Here is a 20,390-nt window from a genome sequence, read left to right on the forward strand (position 1 = left end):
TGAAATGAATCAAAACCTTACTGGGAATACTAAAAGTAAATATGTCAAGTGTATATAGAGACCAAAGACAAGTGCTCTGCTGCCTTTGGCACAGAGCACAAGCAACACTTTTAAGCTTCATTACTTGTTTCTCAGTATAAGAGGAGAGGAGAATGTCTGCCTATTGACCTCAACAGCATCCTCCTGCAACTAATCATCCTTCATTCCCCTTGTCCCTGAATTCCCTTGACCCGCCCCTCCTTCATTTGATTGGCTCTGTGTACTTGTTAGAATCAGAAGATCTGGGGGAACTGTGGCTTCTAAACATGTATGCTAGACTCTACCCATATCCAGCCCTGTGACCCTACAAACGTGCTCAACTGAATTTTCCTCCCATAGAGACACTCTTCCTGCTGAGTTTCTCTCCTCTGCTCCTAGAGCCAAATGGCATCTCCTGTCCTATCCCTGATGGCTCAACCCAGGAAAGCTCCTGGATCCAAGACGAGTCAGAAAAAGGCACAGTGGCCTTGTGGGTGCTGAGATTCTCATAGACATAAGGGGGATATCCTGGAATCTAGGGTTTCTTCCTTCCCTTTTCCCTCCCTTACAGCTTCTGCTGCTCCTGGGAGCTTTGCTCTATCTCTCATCCAGCTCAGACTGTTGCTGGGCCTGAGAGCCTTTTATAACCAAGGTGGTTCTCGAAGAATTCTTGTCTGCACGAGGTCTGAGCTGCTTCTCCACAATCTGCAGCATGGGTTTCCATAACTGCATGAAGATCTGGAGCCACTGGTAACTAGGCAGAGAATGTTCTCATGTGTCTAACATGGCATGACACTCCTCTCCATGAGTGGTAGAATAAATGCATTCAGATGAAGCCCTGCCATCATTACTTTGTCAAGTAGAAATACATTTCAATTTACCTGAGAGCAACATGTCCTACACTACCTTGGCCCAGGGAGGTCCCTGAGATGGAGCTTTCTAGGCTTTCCCTCCTTTACCCCTTGAGCTGGGATGAGCAATGCCAGGTAACATAGGAGGGAATCCTACATCCTGTGGTTGCTGAGAGGCCCTTGGAAGGCTTCATCTGGAGCATGAGGAGCAGGAGAAATGTCCCTTCTGGAGTGGAGGCCAACAGTGTTCTTAGATTAAATTCTTACATTACAATAAAAATGAATCACCTGGGCACGATGGCTCATGCCTGTAATCCCAGCACTTTACTAAAAACTCTATTAAAAACGCAAAAAAAAAAAAAATAGCCAGCCATGGCAGTGGGCACCTGTAATCCCAGCTACTTGGGAGGCTGAGGCAGGAGAATTGCTTGAACCTGGGGGGCAGGGGTTGCAGTGAGCCGAGATCACTTCACTGCACTCCAGCCTAGGCAAGTCAATAGAGCAAGACTCCCTCCAAAAAAAAAAAAAAAAAACTTCTGCTTTGAAAAGACTTAATCATCATCTATGTTATCACCCCCCTATGCCCCCTGAAATGCAGTCAATTGAAAGAAAGGGGTTGGTCTTCAGAGATTTATATAAGGACACTTCAAGAGCCAAGCTCATTCTTCTCCAGAACCCACAGAGTGGCTTTGCAACTGGCCTTGGAGACTTCCAAAAGCTACCAGCACTGCACCGTGAGGCTCTGATCCCTGAACTAAATTCATTTTTTTCAAATCATACATTTGAAACTCTGACTTATTGTATAGTGCCTATTATTATTGCATAATACTTACTATTTTTCTGACTGTGTGAAAGAGTAATGATAATGCTTCCAAAGAGCTTAGAAAATATTTCTATCCTTTGTGTACTCCCCTACAGTTTACCAATCTTTTTGTAATTTTAATTAACTGTCTTTTAAGGATGTTGTAATATTAACCAGTATATCCCCAAATTAACAGACAGTCCAGGAATAGTAAACATGCCAGAAAGATTTTATTGATTGAATTAACATAGCAGCCTAGAAAAACAATGATTGTTTGTTTTACCTTGGAGTGCCTTTACCTCGATTTGTCTGTTTTATCTTGGAGAGTAAAGGCTAGCTTTTTCTGATTTGGGTCTAAATATGAGTTCTGCTCTAACATTTTCAAGCAGGGTCCTTCTGGAAAAGTCACGATGGATGGTTGTTACAGTTAAATAAAAAAGTGAGAGTAGAAGAGCTTAGTTAGCTTGCCTTCTCTAAACCAATCACTGGCAATTAAGAGTGTTACTGATTTTCAGACCATTCAAAACTCAACCCTTGAGTTTACAGGTTGATGAAACCCTTGAAGCCCAAGCAATTTGGTGGACACTAAACCCTCCAAAAATCCGACATTCTTCTATGTAAGAAAATAGAGTTTGGAAAGCTGGCCATGTGTTGATTGCAGAACAGTCACGTTTTCCTACAGAGGTCGATATCTCTTAGTGCCTTGGTTTCTATTTTTCCTATCTCTGTCATTGCAAATTAAAGCCTATTCTTCTCTAGAAAAAAACGATTATTCAATCACAACCTGATTCAAACTTTGCTTGGATCTTTGTTTCTCCAGGGTAGAAGATTAAATTCTTGTGGCGTTCTTTCCTTAGGAAAATGGACTCAGACTTCTCACATGCCTTCCAGAAGGAACTCACTTGTGTCATCTGCCTGAACTACCTGGTAGACCCTGTCACCGTCTGCTGTGGGCACAGCTTCTATAGGCCCTGTCCCTGCCTTTCCTGGGAAGAAGCCCGAAGTCCTACCAACTGCCCTGCATGCAGGGAACCATCACAGAACAAGGACTTCAAAACCAATATTCTTCTGAAGAATTTAGTGACCATTGTGAGAAAAGCCAGTCTCTGGCAATTCCTGAGCTCTGAGAAACAAATATGTGGGACCACAGGGAAACAAAGAAGATGTTCTGTGACATGGACAAGAGTCTGCTCTGTTTGCTGTGCTCCAACTCTCAGGAGCACGGGGCTCACAAACACTATCCCATTGAAGAGGCAGCTGGGGAACAATGGGTAAGAGATAGCTCTGCGATCACCTGAAAGCTGGAGGGAGGCAGAGATAAAGAGATTAAAAGGACAATGGGAATCATCATGGTGATTACTCCATTCTTTACTGAGTGCCAGCTGCTGTTCTAGGTACCAATGATGAAATTTTGAATAAAATATGCAACTCTACCTTCCTTCCTGGAGCTTGGACCGAAACAGAGCGTGATTAAGTAAATGTCATTATTATTGACTCTACTGTTCAATGCTAAAGGCATTGAAAAGCTACCAAAACTACAAGTGCAAAGAAACGTATTTTGGAAATATATTTAATATTACTGGACAAACGAGTCGGGAATAGCACACTACAAAATCTGGGGGCTAGCATAGTGGGTTCTGAAGCAGGATGTTTCACTGAACATTAGCCGGGTTACAGGAAATCTTCACTCTTCAGTTCGCTAAACTGTTCTACATTCTGAAACCTCAAACTGAAAAATATCAATTGAGGATGAGCAGTCAAAAATTTGTGTTTTCCTTCCCCTCTCTTATGTATTTATATATTATATCCCTTGCCTGCGTATACTACCCAGAGTGTGGAATCTATGGTGTTTGACTTTCTGTTGTTCAACCTCATAATTCTTTTGCAGGAGAAGCTCTTAAAGCAAATGAGGATTTTATGGAAAAAATTCAAGAAAATCAGAGAAATCTAAATGAGGAGAGAAGAACAGCCTTCCTCTGGAGGGTAAGTATGAGACCGTGAGTTCTCATGAGCAGCTTGAGACAGGCATGCTGACAACATTTATACTAGCAACTTGAGTTGAAATTCTCATATGCCAGATTTTGTCATGTGTTTAGTCATAGGCTGGAAAACAACCAGACTGTTCAATAGAATGATTGTTCAGGTTTTCTGTAAATGCTTTTCAGATAAGTAAAAAATAAATCTAAATTCTGAAGGACAAGTATGTGCTTAAAATTAATAAGTACTTCACGCAGAGATTTCTGTATAAATGAATTATGTAATATTGTTTAAATAGTATGTAATTGAGAAATAAAGGCATTTAATGGCGAATATGATGTTGTCCAGGGGCAAAAATGCAGGTGGGAACAGTAATTTAAGCAATGTGCCTGTGCTGGTGAAATCTGATAGCAAAGGACGCAGATGATGCCAGCTCAAGTAGGAGAAAATGTAACACGATGAAAAGCTGAGGAGAAGGGATAACAAATGACTGGGGGAGTGAAAGAATAAATATGTCAATATTGAGAGGAGAAACACAACGGAATGGAGATTCATGTTCTTAGAATGGCAGGGCAATACAGAGCCTGTGGCTTCTGAGGGAAGAAAGATAGGAGACAGAAAAGAGGTAGTCGGTTTGAGAGATGGGGGTTAAATTTTTTACTAAGATCCTTTTTGCGTGATGGCTTCTGATCCTCATTATAATATACTAACAACGTCCCTACTTAGAGTGATTGTTTAGGCTGTGAAGTACAAATGTTTGAGACTACAAACTAACTGAGTAACAAAGATTACACATATTATTGATGACAATTTAACAATCAATCATAAATTTTAGTTGTTTTCTAATGGTATCTCAGATTGAAGAGGACATATATTTAAACACTTAAATCTAAAGGGCTTTTTTGCAGGTGTTCGGGAATTGATGAATTACATAAATTTCGAAGGAAGGTCTTGCTTAACTCATCATCCTGTTTGTAAAGGATGGAAAATAAAAGAAGGAATGAGGAAGATGAATTTGTGGGTTCTGTGACGTGGAAGTAGACCTGAGTATTTAGCCTACAAAATCCATGTCCCTAGAGAGTGACGTGGTTTTACGGGCACAGATGATCGGGAATGAGTATAGGAAGCTACATCCAGTTCTCCAGAAAGAAGAAAAACAACATTTAGAGAGACTGAACAAGGAATACCAAGAGATTTTTCAGCAACTCTAGAGAAGTTGGATCAACATGGATCAAAAGGGTAAACACTCGAAAGACATGTATCAGGGACTAATGGAAATGTGTCATAAACCAGATGTGGAGCTGCTCCAGGTGAGAACTGAAGGTGTCCCTTGAGACACTTTGTATCAGCTGACCTTTACATGTTTGCCTTCCATTGGGTACCAAAGACATTATTTCTTCATCTCCTGCATTGATGGTGAGAGTCATTCCCACCGGCTGTAGAGATAAATTATAACCCCTAACCTAATCATGGAAAGAAAGCTTTATGGAATTGTGCAACGAGATTTCCATAGAACATTTTCTACCACAAGCTTCCTCCTCTAGCACATTTCATTCAGGCCCCGGAAGAAAAAAATTCATGTGAAAATTCTATTTTTGTTTCCACTGGATGATACAAAGAAATTAGGGAAAAACTAACATTTCCTTCTTCCTCCTTTTGGGAAGTCCTAGGTTTGAAATGCTCTTGATTTGAGCCACATTACCCTTTGGGGACTAGGCCTGAAAAAGACCACGTTGTAGACAGCTGCAGCAATGCACAGTCACTACTCACACCTTTCTCTCTCACTCAAATTTAGGGTACTGAATTTATCACAAATAGATTATGTCAATAGGTCTTACAGGTGTAAGTCTTAGAGATGAGGATATATTTTAAAAGTGTTGCAGTGATAGTATGTGGTAATTCTAAAGTTTTCAAAACCTAAAGAGCAGATCGGCAGAATAGCAACTTGTTTGTTTGTTTGTTTGTTTTGAGATGGGGTCGTCTTCTGTCATCCAGGCAGAAGTCCAGTGGCCCAATCTCAGCTTGCTGCAACTTCTGCCTCCCTGGTTCAAGCAGTTCTCCTACCTCAGCCTCCCTAGTATCTGGGAATAAAGGTATGCACCACCACACACAGCTAATTTTTTTGTAGTTTTAGTAGAGATGGGTTTTTGCCATGTTGTCCAGGCTAGTCTGGAACTCCTGACCTCAGGCGATCCACCCACCTTGGCCTCCCAAAGTGCTGGGATTGCAGGTGTGAGACACCTCACCCAACAAGAATAACAGCTTTCTAAAGAAGTCATTTTTCTCTCTCTCTCTCGCTACAGGATTTGGGAGACACGGTGGCAAGGTATGTTATTGACCATCAGTGCAAGCTGCAGCACAAGGCATGCTATGAAAAACATCAAGCTGTTTCCAACAAAGTGAAAACATAATTTACTAACACCATAATGCGTCAGTGTGATTGTGTGTGTACTCATGTGTTTGTGTTGTATGTTGAATGTTACCTATGCCTTTTATCAGACATTAACCTTTTCTTACTTTTCCAAGTGACCCAGGAGGTTATGTTTTGAAGAGTTCAATGCAGAAGTTGCGAGAATACAATTGCCTCTTTTTAGTATTCAGAATGATAATTAGAGATCAACTATTTGGTGGCAGATAGGGAGAGAGGCATTTATCTTTCAGTGGCAGTAGGTTAGAAATGGAGTGAAGAGTTAGAAAGATTCCCTAAGAGCCACAAACCCATCCTAGGATTGTGGAGGTACATTACAATATCAGAAGTGGGTTTGAATGAAGCATTTTCTGTTGGAATCTATTTCTTAAACACAGACATCAGAAACTTAAACAACTCAACCTACTTCCTTGCAAGAGTGAGTCCATGCTGCAGGACATGCCCCAGCCTGTGACTCCAGAGCTCACTACAGGGCCCATCACTGGACTGGTGGATTGGTTCAACCGCTTTCTAGGTGAGTGTCACCCTCTTGGTGAGATCCACATGCAATGCCTTCAATTCTGGTTTTCTACAGGCAGCTTTCCCAGTGTAATGATCTTTCATCTAGAAGAAATTAGTCTGTGAATAGGTATTTATATTTATAGTTTCACTATAATCAAACAGACAAATCTCAATAAAAGATGGTGGAATCAGCCATATAACAAATTTCTTAGAAAAGTAAAACATGCAGAAGGGCTCTTTAGGATGTAGAACCATTCATGCATGGTTCAACCGTGATACAATTTCATGTATACAATTATTACATGAAGTATATGGAACTGAATTAATTCAGGACATTTCCATTTCAAATTCAGTGCAGTTAATGACTGATTTGAGTGACAGTGTTTTTTAAAATACATTTCAGGTGACGTTTCATAGCATTTATAATTTTAATCATGTGCATTTTAATCAACTAAAGCGTACACGAGTAACTTATATAACAATGCAAAAACTGAGAATCTGTGAAAGGTAGGAATGTGATTTGTTGGTTGATGAGGCCTTAGATAGAACTCCAGGATAGATCATGATAAATCCAGCAGATAAAAGATGTCTGTGCCTGAATCTGGCATGAAAGTCAGATAATTCTTGCAAGGAAGCTGCACTTTTCAGAAGGCAGATTCAGATTTTTCCATTAAGTATACATTGACTAGGTTAAGTGGCAGATTATAACATTTCTGGCAAAGTGATAACTTTTTTCTTTGGGTCTAAGGATGGCTCCCCACCTCATCTCCTGTCACAAGCCTCCTGCTCTGGCCTGACAGAGAAGAGACAATGAAGGTTAATTTTATTGCTGTGGACTTGGCCGCAGTGCAAGAGCTTCCAGTTTTTCAATTGTTATGAAAGCTCGCTAACTAGACAGAGACATGACCTTCCTCCCATTTATACATTTTGAGTTTATAGAAATTATGATCATTGAAGTTTAGCCATTTACTTGTGCAGATATCCTAACACTCTTTGATTCCAACAGTTTTTCCAGACAGAAATTTCTTTCTAATCTTGACCTGTGTTTTCTAGTGAGAATCTCTTTCTTATCTGAACATAAGAATTTATAAACTGCTTTTCACTCGAATATTCTCTTTTTTCTACAGTGGAAATTTCCTTCACTTGGGAGGTAACCAATTACAATATCAGGCTGTTTGAGGATGTGAGAAGTTTGATGCTTAGACCTGAATCTTTGCATTCTCACAGATCTGACTATTTTGCTGCATGGGGAGCCTGGGTCTTCTCCTCTGGCAAACACTACTGGGAGCTGGATGTGGACAACTCTTGGGACTGGGCTCTGGGAGTCTGTAAGGTCTCCTGGATAAGGAAGAATAGCACAATGGTTAAATCTAAGGACATATTTCTTCTTTTATGTGCCTGCTGTCCTGACCCATATTTCCAGGGATAACCTGGCATACGTAGACACTATGTAAAGCCCACATCCATTAGAAGTTTATAACACTATGTTTTCTTTTTTTTCCTTTCTTTTATTATTATTATTATTATTATTATTATTATACTTTAGGTTTTATGGTTTCATGTGACTGTTTTCTTGTTCCTGCAGTGCATATTTCCTGGGATAATAAAAGAACCACTTGGTACATTCCCCTTGTTTGAAGTTCTGAGACAGCTACTCTTTGGTTCTGATGATCTCAACATTGCCCCAACTCCAACAAAATCTAAGTGTTTTCTTGATGGCGAGCCCTGCCATTCACTTTTGGAAGATATTACTGGGAGGTGGATGTTGGGCAGTGTTGGAACTGGGCTGTTGGATTTTGCAACGATTCTTGGACAATGAGAAATGACATGCTGGTTAACTCCAAGAAAATTTTTCTACTTATTTGTGTCAAGAAGGCTACTGGTGTCATCTCAAGACCTCTTCCCCACTATTATCTCAGTATACAGAAAGGCCTCTAGGCCAGATGGGGGTGTTTCTAGATTATGAATGTGGCATGGTAAGCTTTGTTAATGTGGCCAACACTTTTCTCATCTGTAGCCTCTCTGGTTCTTTCCCTTACCCTCTTACAACTTTGCTTTGCTTTGCTTTGCTTTGCTTTGCTTTGCTTTGCTTTGCACTCGCAGAATCAGAGATAGGTCAGTAACATGACTAAAGGTATCAGAAACACCAACTTCTGAGAATGCTAACCTACTGACTACTTGACATTCTTTATCTTTTTCTATGAAACTTTGTACCATTTTTAAAAGTGTGGAGGTATACATTTGTTTTGATTTTCATTAAACTACTCTCTCTTAGAATACTGTACATGTCTTTTCTTTTATGCTGTATCTTTTCTTTCCCTTGATTTCCAAGCCAGCCCAGGTAAATGAATACCTGAGTGTGTTTATCCAAACTGATGGGTTAATGCAAGAGCACAGGTTTCTTCTCCCTGAACTGGAATTTTCTTTGCTCTGTTCCACATCTGCTAAGTCCCATTTCATCAAGTGTAAGTTCCAACCTTTCTTCAGGGAATTCTTTCTTTAGCTCCTGGACTAGATTAGGCTGTTTGTTTTAAACACTCAGAAAACCTTATACTTTTCTTTGTAAAACTCACAGTGTAATAGCAGGCATCTTTTCTGCTTCTCAAATTACAAGAAAAGGATTGTGTTTGTACTACACACAGGTATATTCCAAGAAAGTACACAATGCTTAAAATATAACTGATATTCATTAATTGTCTGTTTGAATAAAAGAATAAATGCACAAAATGATTGATAAAAACATATGATACAGCTGTTTAAAAGGCTACCAAATTTACCCCTGTATTCCTATTTATTTTGGCTACTGAATGTAACCAAAATCAACAGGGATACTGAGAAATATTATTTAATAAAGTTATAAATTGGACTGCTTATCAAATTGATAGGCTCAGTCAGTTTTCTTTAGCTCAGGAATAAACTATCGATGGACACAGATCTTAAGAGAGTGACAATGATACAGATAAAAGGACTGAAAACCTGTAAGATTTTAGCAATTTCACTGATGGCATCCTACAGACAGTTACCTGGGAACATGTCATTACCAGAATAGAAAGTAAGACTCACTTTTTGCTTCAGAAAATACAGAATACTCAGAAGCCTCATTACATTTTAATCAAACTCCAAATTTATTTAGGTCTTTGAAGTTTTTAAAACACACGTGCGGTAAAATATTCTTATTATCAGAAATACCTATATTTTGATCACGTTAATTTTGTATGAAGCCTTTCCTTAAGTATCGACTGGAAATTGGTTCCAGGACTCCCCACAGATACCAAAATCCTTACATGCTAATAATCCTCAGATGTTCTTACATAAGATGGGGAAGTATTTGCATGTAGCCTAAGCACATCCTCCAATGTACTTTAATTATCTCTAGATTACTTAAAATACTTAATGCAATGTAATTGCTATGTAAGTAGTTGTTACACTGTATTATTTAGGGAATAATGACGAGCAAAAAAAGTCTGCACCTGTTCAGTGAAAAGGTAAGAATTCAATTTTTTTCCTCAAATTTTTTAATCCATGATGAGTTGAATCCATGAGTGCAGAACCCATTCATATGGAGTTCCAACTGTATATCAAATATCATATTTAATAGTGTATTTTCTAGTATTTAATTTAATTACTGGCAATATGGCACACAACAAACATATCAAAAGTTTCTGATATGTGCTTTTTGAATTTATTTAAAGCAATCCAGGAATGCCTCCTTTAATGAGGATTGCTGAGAACAACGTCTATAAAAGGCTGACTCCGTTTATAAGGAGTAACTCTGATCCAAAAGTTTAATGACAGATGGCTTGCATAATGGGTTATTTCAATGATAGGAGTAATGCAAACATACAATTCTGTAGTCATTTATATTTTAATAGCATTACACTGTTTTAACCATCCTCATCTTGAATATAATCTCATTGTATATTAGAATACTACTACTAGAGCAATAAAGAAAAATGGATAAATATGGTCAGCTTTTTGCTTTTGTTTTGTTTTGTTTTTGAGACAGGCTCTCACTCTGTCACCCAGGTTAGAGTGCACTGGTGAGATGATGGCTCACTGCAGCCTCGACCTCCCCAGATCAAGCAATCCTCCAGCCTCAGCCTCCCAAATAGCTAGACTGCAGCCTGAACTGTCATGCCTGAGTAATTTTGTTGTTGCTGTTGTTGGAGAGAGAGGGTCTCACCCTGTTGCCCAGGCTTCTCTCAAGCTCCTAGCTCAAGTCATCCTCCCACCTCAGCCTCTAACAGTGCTGGGACTATAGGCATAAACCACTATGCCAGGCCTAAATACAGCCAATTCCACTGAGGTTTAAATTATTTGTGTTCCACTCTCTTTCATTATAAGAATAATCTGTGTCTTAAAATGTGTTCTTGAACATGAATTACTTTATGATTGCCCCTTCATAAGAATAGTTCCTAATGTTTAAGAATAATTCACAAAAATATGAAAATTCCTTCATAAAAAATGACTGGAATTAATAGAAGGAATACTAGATACAGGCAGTGGGTAATCAAATTTTAAGTGAATTATCTTATTCTGTCCTACAGTTACAAGAGAACGTGAGCCTCCCACCTCAGCCTCTCAAAGTACTGGGAATTATAGGCATGAGCCACCATGGCTGGCATAAATATGGCCAAAAATTTAAACTTCAGTTTACTTGGCTGTTCTTCTAAGTTTATGAGAGAAATATGCTTCTCTTATAATTGTGAGGACTGGATGAGATAATGCACATACAACCTCCACTGATAGGGTAGAATCTCCACCCCGAAACAGCAGGTCTAGGGTTGCTATGCCCAAGTTTCCCACTGGCTGTATCTTCCGTCCCTCAAGGGATAAGACAAAACACCGGGGAACACCATCCCCCTACCTACCCCAGCACAGACTTGTAGAGCATGTGTGAGTGCTAGAGAAGCCACCGTCAACTCCTTTGCAGTGATGCAGAGATTCACCTAGGAGGACTGACAGGCCAGAAAAACTGAGAGCTTTGCTCAATGCCTCACAGTAATGACAGATTTTGAATCGGTCATGAAAAGGTACACTCCCAAGAGCATTGTCAAAAACAATGGAGACCTTGGTTAGGAACATTAAAGAGGAGCTTGGAATATTTAGCATGCTTTGGAGCAACAAATAAACTTCTGACAGCCAGCCAGAAGTCTACCAGAAAAAACCAGGCAAAAAGAAAGCCAAGAAAAAGTGTCTTAGGATCTCTAATTGCTGGAGATCTGGAAGGCTGTGTATCTGTGCCAGCCTGCACCCGCTCAAGAGCAATCAAGGTGGAATGTGGACAAATTTGTAAGCACTCCCCAAGCTAACCACTGATTCATCAATAAAGAGCCTTTAGCCCTACTGGCTGAAGAGCTAAAACACAAATTCTGAGTGAACACTGGGTGAACAATAAATTATTCTGTTCCAGGGAGTGATTCCTAGAAGCTAGACTTAAAAATAAAAAATCACAATCATCTCCGGTGATCTGGAAGACTGACCATGTACTGTCGTCACAGTAACCAGAGAGAGGATCTCTGAGCTGTTAGTCCACTGAATGTGGGACATAATTGTCAACTTCCTGATCTTTGAAAACAGTCTCCGAGCCACACTCACATTGAATGGTAAAGGATAAAAATCTAACTAACTAGGAAGGCTTAGCCACAACTTTTGAAATACAGATTTAGGTAGAAATAGAGATAAATAGATAAGAAGATTGCTGAGTTTCATGTTTAGCTGAATTCATAGTAAATATTTATCGTCATGAATATGCTCATCTCAGAAGCCAAAAGCATACCTACTCTCAGATGAAGGTTGCATATATAAATATATACATATATATGTGTGTGCATTTATATAATATATATATATATAATAAAGCAGTCACTCATATGTATATTTCTCAAATAGTAAGCTAATTTTCCAAGCACTATTTTTCATGTATATATATAGTCCCAGCACTTTTCGAGGCTGAGGTGGGAGGATCACTTGAGCCTGGAGTTGGAGAGAAGCCTGGGCAACAGGGTGAGACCCTGTTTCTCCAACAACAGCAACAACAGAATTACTCAGGCATGACAGTTCAGCCTGTATCCAGCTATTTGGGAGGCTGAGGTTGCAGGACTGCTTGATCTGGGGAGGTCGACCCTGCAGTGAGGCGGGATCTTACCACTGCACTCCAACCTGGGCGACACAGTGAGTGCCTGTCTCAAAAACAAAACTAAACAAAACAAAAACAAAAAGCTGACTGTATTTATCCATTCTTCCTTATTGCTCTAATAGCTGTATTCTAATATACAATGAGATTATATACAAGATGAGGATGGTTAAAAGACTATAATGCCATTAAAATATAAATGACTATAGAATTGTTATGTTTCCATTACCCTTGTCATTGGCATACGGATCCTGTCAGCTTGGTAGTCAGCATAGTACCCAATAGGTAGGTTTTAAAAAATATCATGATCATTTATTAACGTGGAGAAGATCCTTCCAAAGACAGCTCCAATGTCCTTGTCACACAGAGGCAGCAGTGGTCAGGAGCTCTGCTGACCAATGCTTTTGGTGCCTGTTTAAAAGGAAGACATTCTGGAAAAAAAAGTCAGGAAACTTCATAAAATAAACAACAACAACAACAACAACAAACACCTTTTCTTCCAAAATAAGTATTTTCTGACACTCACACCTTCAGGCTGTTGCCCCTGTTGGAAGTGAGAGAATGACTAGTTTCTGGCAGTGTTGACACCACGAGCATGCTCCTAGGCTAATGGAGCAGACGGAAGAGCTCCCTCCAAGACAGGCTCCCCGCAGCCATCCCATTTTTTCTGCTGAAAATGTGTATCTTTCTTTGCAAGCCACGACTTAAAGTCTTATTTTGTTCCTACTCTTAGAAACAGTCAAAAAGTGCCCCATACCGGCCATTTGATGAATCAAGATAATTTTAAAGCAGAGGGACAGTAAAGCATTATTTGTCTCTCTGGCCTTGGTTCCTTTTCCGCATACTGCAATCATTCAACTACATCTTACACTCTACCATGTCCACGACACTGCTTATGACTGGTGACTAGAAGACTGAACATCACTTGTGCCCGCGTGCAGATAGGGAGAATGTTGTCTGGTCACATTACCACTTTAGTGGAAGGCGCTCTTTCAAAATTCATCAGCCAGGTCTGCTATTACAAACACTGGGTCAAAACCGTGGTTGACTTCAAAGTGTTCTCAGAAAGTTTGATAATACACTATTAAAAGACAGTTTTCCATCTGAAAACCTGACTGGTGGCAACCTTCAATTGGCCCCTGCATTTCCTCTGAGCCGAAGCAGCCAAGAGATGGAATCGTTTGCATGAGGAGTTCTTACTGCCACTACAGTTGTTAGAAAATATGGAATGATCCCTCTGCCCTCCAGGTGATGGAAAGCTATGCAAAACAAGGTTGTTTCTTACTGAGAGCAGGGAAGCAATGGGTAAGAAAACTTCTAAGGCATATATAATACAAAAGGGCACACAATTTTAAGACACATTCACATGACATTATACTGCAAAAAAAATAAGGAATGATTTTCTCTGATTTGAATTAAGATCCTTCACACAGTTCACTCCCAGGCCTGTTTTGTGCAGTTGGTTACAGGCTTGAAGTCAGAAGATGACTGGTTGTTTGCACATCCTCTGGTTTCCTGGGGCTGCTGGAGGACCACTGAGGGGCCCAAAGGAACACCAGGTGGAGGCCATGTTGTCTTTTCAGCACCGTCCTCTGAGATAGGTGGCAAAATAAGAGGATTCCAACGTAAATTGTTGCTGTCTGTTTCTGAATAGACACAGCTGTCTCCTCTGCTGAACTCTTCTGGATTTTCTGTAGGATCACAGCTGACATCGTTCCTATTATCCTGACAGCACTTTTTTCCTCCTCTGTAATAACACACTTTGTGGATGAACCAAAACCACCAAAAACTGCCACGGATACTGTTAGGGGGCCACTCAAAATAATACCAACGCTATTGTTGGCAAGGGATTGGTAGAAACCCAAAAGAGAGGAGTTAAGAGAAAGATTTGTCAAAGTCCCCTGATGAATCTTTATATGTTCCATGTTTCTATTCTACTCTTTTCCATTATGCAACCATGAGCTATGAGTGGTCACAGGTTTGGCAGAACAATGTAGTTCTACAGGTCCACCACGTTTCTGGACGGTAGAGAGCGGCTCAGAAGTAAAATAAGGTGCCAAGTCTGAACTCATGGAAGAGCAGAGAATCACGACGGCAACATACCGCAGTGTCCATATGGGTCCAAGATTCACTTGCAGAGCGCCAGATTACAGAAGCAGGCAAGGCAGGCTTCCAGAGCAAAACCCGGGCCTTGGTTCCCTTTCCAAGGTACTACAATTCAGGGTAATCAGACGCATTCCTTAACCTTGACTCCTTCCTGCTTACTAAAGACTTTGATCAGTCTTCATGCTGTCCACAGGGAGTCTCCAAAACTCAGAGTAACAGTTGGCTTACATCCTCAGTGATTCAAGTCTGCAAGGTGTATACGATTGTGCTTCGGGGGGAAAGCAGAGAAGCCACTTTCTGTACTTACAACGGAGTTCACTTCAGTGCTGTAAACATCACCGCAGGCGTGCTTGTAATAAAGTCCAGACTAGCAATCTGCCTTTGGGTTGAGCTGTTCTCCTACAAGATAAGCTGTTAAGTCATGCCTTGATTTTAGATCTCTCGGCCGGGCAGGCTAAGCATCCAGAGTTCCTGTGGGGCAGCCGGCTGGGAAAGCCACCCTCAGGTCCTTCCCTCCGACGCCACGGCGGCTACTATGGGGGCGGCTATGGTGGCAGCGGCTGCGATCCCAAGGGGCCCCTCCACGCACCACGCAGGGCAGAGGAGGACGCGGTGTCTTGCAAGCCAGGACGCAGGCGCTGGGTAGGTCAGGCGGCCGCTGGGTCCTGGTTCTTCTGGCACCTTGACTCTGGAGCCCGGCATCAGGGCTCAGGGTAGGGGACCTGGGGCGCGCCCCCGCGGCAGCGCTCCTCCAGGCGGAGGGGAGTGGACATGTAACCGGGCGGGTTCAGGGCTGCCCGGAGCATGCCAGGAGCAAGAGGAGGGATCCTGTGAGAGACAAGCGAGGCCGGCTGTAGAGGCCGCCTCCAATCCCTCTCCCTCCACTCACAAGTAGACCACAGAGTCTATTTTGCCCATACTGTTGTCTCTGTGTGTTCAATGCTTAGCTCCCAATAATAAGTGAGAACATAACAGCATTTAATTTTCTGATCCTGCGTTAATTTGCTTAGGATTACAACCTCCAGCTCCAGTCCCATTGCTGTAAGAGAGTTGGTGTGCCCAGAGGAAAGTCCTCCATTTAAGCTCCCATTCACAATTACACTGACTCCATTGAGAACCTTATGGTGAAGGTGGGAACAGCCACTGCTGAGACCGCCATGGCTCAGTAAGCCTCCATGAACACTTCCATTTATCTCATTTGCTCCTGAGAGAGTGGTGTATTACATCATCTGCCCATTAATATCTGATCCTTGATAGAGGTATCCTGGAGGGTCATATTTCTGTATGATATTCTTCTGGCGATTCTTCCACAGGCATATTTCAATGAAAACCATAAGAATGAGGCCCAAGACACCCAGCACCCAGCCAAGGATCAGATATAACAGGTCACTGCTTCTGTCAGGGCTGGTTGCTGGCCTCACATTTCCTTCACGTCCTGAGGAATTCAGAGGGGTACTCAAGCCTTTCGGATACTCAGAAGCTCCTGGAACACATTTGACTTTAGTCTCGCAGATCATCACACTGCTAAACTCACTTTCTTCTCCTTCACTGAAGCACTGCATTCTAATGCCATAGGAAGTTTCTGACAGCAGATGGCCAATCATGTGCCACTCCTTTGAACCTTCTGTAACATCCCTCTTATAAACATTGTCATTGTCGTTATCTGTGGGTCGGTAATAGATATAAAAGAATGGAAGTGTTATTGTTATTTCACGGAATGTATGTCCACTTTAGCACAATCTGAGTAACGCTGACGGCCTCTGTGTATACAATGTGAGGTCCATTATTGGACAGTTGGAAAAAAGTTTGCGGAACCCAGTCACCTGATACGGATGAGACGCTGAACTCTGAAAACTCTCTTCATAATGGTTGGTAGCAATGACCCTAAATTTGTATGTTGAACCTGGTTCTATACTACAAACTTCCACAGAAATTTTGGAAGGAAGGACATCTTCAGCTGCCACCAGCCAGTCACCGCTCCTCATCCATTTATATTTGACCTTGAAGGCAGCGATTGAAGAATTCCCATTTGCCCAAGGAATTCAAGTGATATAGACCAACCTCTCTGATGCAGTGGAGATACTCAGGTGATCTGCTGCCTCTGGAGAGCCACTGTGCCTAGACGAATCTGTAAGCACCACTCCCAAATTGTTGTTTGAAGCTTCTGAAACAACTCAATACTCGGGGTGCCTGTGGGTTGAGAGGATGCCTGGGTGTTTTTGGATGATGCTGTTTTTTCTTTGCTGGTTCAGAAGGTAAGCATGGCAGGTGGGTTTTCACTTGCAGCACTTCTTGCTACCATCGAGAGTTCATAAGGACTAGATGGCTCCATTTCAGCTAAATGAAGCTCCCTTTCACCTCCTGGGATTCAAACCCTGTGCCAACTTCCCACCACACCAACTTCATACTCCAGATTTTGATACTTCACAAAGTAGGCATTGATGGGCAGTCCACTTTCCTTGCCTGCCCTCCACACCAGGTTGTATGTATCTGCTATGGGGGTCTGTAGGGTTTCAATTTGATGGGGACCTCAGGAACAGAGATGCCACCAGCATTTTTCTCTGATGGTGATTCCACTGCACTGGGATGTACTTTCTCTGGAAATGAGCTGAAGAATCCACTTTCTGAACCACCTCTTATTTTTTTCATTATTCTGAGTAACATCAAAAAGTGCGACTGTTTCTGCTTTTGTTTGTTTCAAAAGGAACAACCATGAGAGGTGGTTCTGCCTGGCTGGTACCATGTTCATTTGTAGCTTCACAGATGTATTTCTCCACATGCTCCTGCATCACAGCCTGAGTATGGAGAGAGCTCAAGCCAGCTTGGGACATGATGAAATAGACAGGCTCTAGGTCCAAGAGTCCAGGTCTTGAGAAGTGTGACTTTTGGGATTTAGATCTAAGGACTTAAGACAGATGGCTGGTTATCAATCCGTGGATGTCATACCAACAAATGACCGGACCCAGCAGCCTGGTAGCATTGCAGCACAGAGTAAACAAAGTCTCCATCTACCACTTTTATGCTTGCTGGTGCCATAATTATAACTTGCTTGAATCCATGGCCTTTTTCTCTTTCAAGTCTTCCAGTAGACTGCATACATCCAGCCTCATTATCTGCTAAACACTGATGTAGCCTAGTATCTTGCATAATATTATACCCCACTGAATTTCAGTTAGTTTCCTGCAGTTCGATGTCTTGAGGAAGGATGACTAGGCTGTGCATTATGAAACCAGTTATGGTTGGCAGCTGGGTTCCTGCAAACATCAGAGATAAAGTGTACTGTGGAAAATAGAGACACTATCTGATCCTGTAGTCCCTTAGAGTAGGAGCCTGTTCAAGTACATTAATCACGTATGCCACATATTTTACATCTCCAGAGTTGTTTCCCACCATGCAGGAATCGTTTCCAGAGTCCACTGGGTCAATGCTATCTATGGCAAGATGAGAATACAACCTTCTGCAGTTGCTTCCCGGGGCAATATCCTGCCTGTTCTTTAGCCAACACACTTGAGGAGCCAGGACCCCACTATACATACACTCCAAAGGTACAGGGCTATGTGAATGAACAGCTAATAGCTGTGAACGAGCAGGGGAAGAATGCCAAAATCATCTGAAGAAAGGTGACTCACAACGAGCTTTTGGCCAATGGGTTCAACTTTTAATTCATGTGTGGCCGGATTGTAAGCTGCACATTTGTGTGATCCCTTGTCCTCTAAGGATACATTCAAAATCTAAAGATGTTCTTGTGGAGGGATTAAGTAATCCTTCATGGAAGGCTTCAGCCACTTCCCCTGGATTTTAGCGCACACCTCAGCTTTGGGGTTACTCTCTGGTACCCTGCAGCCAATGAAGCCGGCACCTTTATTATTTTGCTGTAATAAAATGCTTTGTGGATGAATCAAAATCACCAAGAACTGCTGTGGATACTGTTACAGGGCCACTTACAACAACATTGACCTATTGTTGAAAATGCATTGGTAGTAACCCAAAAGGGAGGAGTTAAGAGAAAAAAATTGTCAAAGTCCCCTGGTGAATCTTAATATATTCCATGTTTCTATTCTATTTTTTCCATTATGCGACCTTGAGATGTGAGTGGTGGCAGGTTTAGCAGAACAATATAATTCTACAGGTCCACTAAGTTTCTGGACAGCAGAGGGTAGCTCAGAAGTGAAATAAGGTGCCACGTCTGAACTCCCAACAGAGCAGAGAATCGTAAGAGTAACAGACGGTGGTGTCCATAAAGGGCCAAGATCTGAATGCAGAGCGCCAGATTACAGAAGCAGGCAGGACAGGCTTCCAGAGCAAAACCCAAGCCTTGGTTCATTTTCCAAAATACTGTAGTCCAGGGTAAGCAAACACATTCTTTAACCTTGACTCCTTCCTGCTTACTAACGACTTTGATCAGGGACAGTCTTCATGCAGTCCACAGGGTGTCTCCCAAAATGAGAGTAACAGCTGGCTTACATCTTCAGTGATTCAAGTCTGCAAGGTGAATACACTTGTGCTTGGGAGGGAAAGCAGAGAAGCCACTTTCTGTTCTTAGCCTGGAACTCACTCTAGTGCTAAAAGCACATCATAGCAGTTCTGCTTGCAATAAAGTCCAAACTAACAATCTGCCTTTGGGTTGAGCTTTTCTCTTACAAAATAAGCTGTTAAGTCATGCCTTGATTTTAGGTCTCTCCACGGGGCGGGCTAAGCATCTAGAGCTATTGTGTGGCAGCCAGCTGGGAAAGCCACCCCTGTAGTCATGCCCTCCGGCGTGAGGCAGCCGCTGCGGTGGCGGCTGTGATCTGAAGGGGCCCCTTCAGGCCCGGCACAGGGCAGAGGAGGGTGTGGTGCCTCGCACGCCAGGGCAGAGGCGCTGGGTAGGGCGAGCGGGCCGCGAGGTCCCAGGTCTTCTTGCGCTGTGTGGCCTCAACCGGGAACCAGGGCTCAGGGGAGGGTAACTGGGTTGGGGGTGGGGTGCGGAGGGACAGGACCCATCCCTGTGGCAATGCTACTCTAAATGGAGGCCTACCTACAGGTAAGCAGGTGGTCACAAAGCCCAACAGGAGCAGGAGAGGAGCAGGAGGAGGATGGATCCCAGAGAGAGACAGGCAAGGCAGGCTTTAGAGACCGCCCCCGGTCGGCATTTTTTTAACCCATCCCTCTCCCGCCACCCTCAAGTAGTCCACAGAGTCTGTTTTTCCCATATTGATGTCTATGTGTGTTCAATATTTAGCTCCCCCATGTAAGTGAGAACATATAGCATTTGGCTTTCTATCCTGCAAGAATTTGCTTAGGATTAAGGCCTCCGGCTCCACCCACATTGTTGTAAAGGACGTGATTTCATTCTTTTTATGGCTGTATAGTATTGAATGGTGTATATGTACCATATTTTATTTATACAGTCTACCATTGATGGACTCCTGGGTTGATTATGCCTTTGCTATTTTGAATAGTGCAGCCATGAACATAGGAGAGTATGTGTCTTTTTGGTAGAACGATGTATTTTCTTTTGAGTATGTACTCAGGAATGAGATAATTGTATCAAAAGGTAGCTCCGTGTTAAGTTCTTTGAGAAATCTACAG

At 42.0% G+C, this 20,390-nt stretch overlaps 2 pseudogenes; one reads left to right on the top strand and one right to left on the bottom strand.

The window, feature by feature from the left end:
- The first annotated feature begins 2,532 nt into the window (after positions 1–2,532).
- LOC129008715 (tripartite motif-containing protein 43B-like) lies at positions 2,533–10,058 on the top strand (annotated as a pseudogene).
- Positions 10,059–14,147: 4,089 nt separating this feature from the next.
- LOC129008716 (cell adhesion molecule-related/down-regulated by oncogenes-like) lies at positions 14,148–19,090 on the bottom strand (annotated as a pseudogene).
- Between the last annotated feature and the right edge of the window lie 1,300 nt (positions 19,091–20,390).

Source organism: Pongo pygmaeus, chromosome 9 (assembly GCF_028885625.2).
Source record: "Pongo pygmaeus isolate AG05252 chromosome 9, NHGRI_mPonPyg2-v2.0_pri, whole genome shotgun sequence".
Taxonomy (NCBI): domain Eukaryota; kingdom Metazoa; phylum Chordata; class Mammalia; order Primates; family Hominidae; genus Pongo; species Pongo pygmaeus.